A 3,284-nucleotide genomic window follows, 5' to 3' on the forward strand; every position below is an offset into this window, starting at 1 on the left:
CTTCAGTCTGTAGCATGGTTATTCTGGTTAGGTAAAGTATTCAGTTGTAGCATGGTTAGCCTGGGTTAGTAACGTCTTCAGTTGTAGCAATGGTTAGCCTGGGTTAGGTAAAGTATTCAGTTGTAGCATGGTTAGCCTGGTAGGTAACGTCTTCAAGTTGAAGCTTGGTTAGCCTGGGTTAAGTAAACGTATTCAGTTGTAGCATGGTTAGCCTGGGTTAAGTAACGTATTCAGTTGTAGCATGGTTAGTCTGGGTTAGGTAACGTATTCAGTTGTAGCATGGTTAGTCTGGGTTAGGTAAACGTCTTCAGTTGTAGCAGGTTAGTCTGGGTTAGGTAACGTCTTCAGTTGTAGCATGTTTAGCCTGGGTTAGGTAACGTCTTCAGTTGAAAGCTTGGTTAGCCTGGGTTAAGTAACGCTTTCAAGTTGTAGCATGTTTAGGCCTGGGTTAGGTAAAACGTCTTCAGTTGTAGCATGGTTAGCCTGGGTTAAGTAACGGTATTACAGTTTTGTAGCATGGTTAGCCTGGGTTAGGTAACGTCTTCAGTTGTAGCATGGGTTAGCCTGGGTTAGGTAACTTCTTCAGATGTAGCATGGTTTAGCCTGGGTTAGGTACGTATTCAGTTGTAGCATGGTTAGCTCGTGTTTAGGTAAACGTATTCAGTTGTAAGCATGGTAGGCGCCTGGGTTAGGTAACGTCTTCAGTTGTAGCTTGTTAGCCCTGGGTTAGGTAACGTATTCAGTTGTACATGGTTAGCCTAGGTTAGGTTCCGTATTCAGTTGTAGCATAGTCAGCCTGGGTTAGGTAAGTCTTCAGATGTAGCAAGTAGAGAGCCCAGAGATACATCAGCATCCTTTTGATCAGGAAGATCGAGATGGACAGACCCACAGGGGGGACAGGGGTTGGCTTACCGTTGCTGTGCCAATCTCTCTCTCTCTCTCTCTCTCTCTCGTCTCTCTCTCCTCTCTCTCTCTCTCTGTTCTCTCAATCTCTCTTCTCTCTCTCGTCTCTCGCTCCTTCCGGCCTCTCCCGCTCTCTCTCTCTTTTTCCCTTTTTTCACCTCCAGGCTCCCTGCTGCTCTTCTTCCTTGGTAAACTACCTCTGTAAGATTCAGGTGAGGTTTCATCACTAAACCCCTGTCAGTGTTTAAGCCCTTCATTTCTTCCCGACCCAGGGTACACATTATAACGGAAGCCCAAAGCACTGGCTTACTACGTCTGTAGCCAGGAAGTGCTTTGAAAGGCTGGTCATGGCTCACATCAACACCATTATCCCAGAAACCCTAAACCCACTCCAATTTACAAAACGCCCCAACAGAACCACAGATGATGTAATCTCTATTGCACTCCACACTGCCCATTCCCACCTGGACTAAAGGAACACCTATGTGAGAATGCTATTAATTGACTACAGCTCAGCATTCAACACCGTAGTGCCCTAATAGCTAATCACTAAGCTAAGGACCATGGGACTAAACACCTTCCTCTGCAGCTGGGTCCTGGACTTCCTGACGGGCCGCCCCCAGGTGGTGAGGGTAGGTAACAAAAACATCCTCCACGCTGATCCTCAACACGGGGGCCCCTCAGGGATGGGTGCTTAGTCCCCTCGTGTACTCCCTGTTCACTCATGACTGCATGGCCAGGCACGACTCCAACACCATCATCAAGTTTGCCGATGACACAACAGTGGTAGGTCTGATCACCGACAACGATGAGACAGTCTACAGGGAGGAGGTCAGAGACCTGGTCATGTGGTGCCAGGACAACAACCTCTCCCTCAACGTGATCAAGACTAAGGAGATGATTGTGGACGACAGGAAAAGGAGAGCCGATCACGCCCCCATTCTCATCGACGGGGATGTAGTGGAGCAGGTTGAGAGCTTCAAGTTCCCTGGTGTCCACATCACCAACAAACCATCATGGTCCAAACACACCAAGACAGTCGTGAAGAGGGCATGACAAAGCCTATTGCCCCTCAGGAGACTGAATAGATTTGGCATGGGTCCATAGATCCTCAAAAGGTTCTACAGCTGCACCATCGAGAACATCCTGACTGGTTGCATCAAAGCCTGGTTTGGCAACTGCTCTGCCTCCGACCGCAAGGCACTACAGAGGGTAGTGCGTACGGCCCAGTACATCACTGGGGCCAAGCCTCCTGCCATTATGGACTTCTATACCAGGCGGTGTCAGAGGAAGGCCCTAAAAATTGACTCCAACCACCCTAGTCATAGACTGTTCTCTCTGCCACCACACGGCAAGCAGTACCGGAGCGCCAAGTCTAGGTACAAACGACTTCTTAACAGCTCCTACCTCCAGGCCGTGAGACTCCTAAACAGCTAATCAAAGGACTACCCAGACACCTCTTTCATGATGCTGCTACTCTCTCTTTCATGATGCTGCTACTCTCTGTTTATTACTATGCATAGTCACTTTAACTCTAACTGCATGTACATAATTCCGTTAACTAACCGGTGCCCCCACACATTGACTCTGTACCGGTACCCCCTGTATATAGCCTCCACATTGACTCTGTACCGTAACACCCTGTATATAGCCTCCACATTGATTCTGTACCGTAACACCCTGTATATAGCCTCCACATTGATTCTGTACCGGTACCCCCTGTAAATAGCCACCACATTGACTCTGTACCGGTACCCCCTGTATAGTAACAGCCACTCCGATTGATTCTGTGGTACTGGGCACCTGGAACATAGCCACAAAATGATCTGTGCAGGTACCCCTGTATAGTAGCCTCCACATAGATGTACCGGTACTTCGGGATTCCTTTTAGCGCGTTTGTACCTTGTAAAGTAGCCTCCACATTGACTCTGTACCCGGTACCGTCCCTCGGCTTATAATGCGCTCCACATTGACTCTGTACCTGGTTACCCCTGTCAAAAAGCCCTACTGCCTGTACGACACTGATTCTGCTCCACGATGTACCCCCCTGTATATAGCTCACCAATTGGACTCTGTACAAGGTACCTCCCTGTAATATAGCCTCCACATTGGTAGACTGGTAACCGGACCTGTCTTAATAGTCCCACATTGACTCTGTCACGTACCGCCTCCCTGTATATACGCTCCACATTGACTCTGTACCGGTACCCATGTATATAGCCTCCACAATTGACTCTCTACCGGTACACCCTGTATATAGCCTCCACATGATCTGTAACCGGTACCTTCGTGCTTCCCTGTATAGAGTAGCTCTCACGTTGACTCTTTCCTGTGGTACCGTTCTCTGCCGGGCCGCCTGTATAGTAGCTCTTTCACACATA

General features: G+C 48.7%; 1 protein-coding gene across 1 annotated transcript in view; it reads left to right on the forward strand.

Moving 5' to 3' along the window:
* LOC111971104 (intersectin-1-like) overlaps positions 1–3,284 on the forward strand; it is a 36,752-nt gene that overhangs the window by 22,022 nt on the left and 11,446 nt on the right.

Source organism: Salvelinus sp. IW2-2015, linkage group LG12, assembly GCF_002910315.2.
Source record: "Salvelinus sp. IW2-2015 linkage group LG12, ASM291031v2, whole genome shotgun sequence".
Taxonomy (NCBI): Eukaryota; Metazoa; Chordata; class Actinopteri; order Salmoniformes; family Salmonidae; genus Salvelinus; species Salvelinus sp. IW2-2015.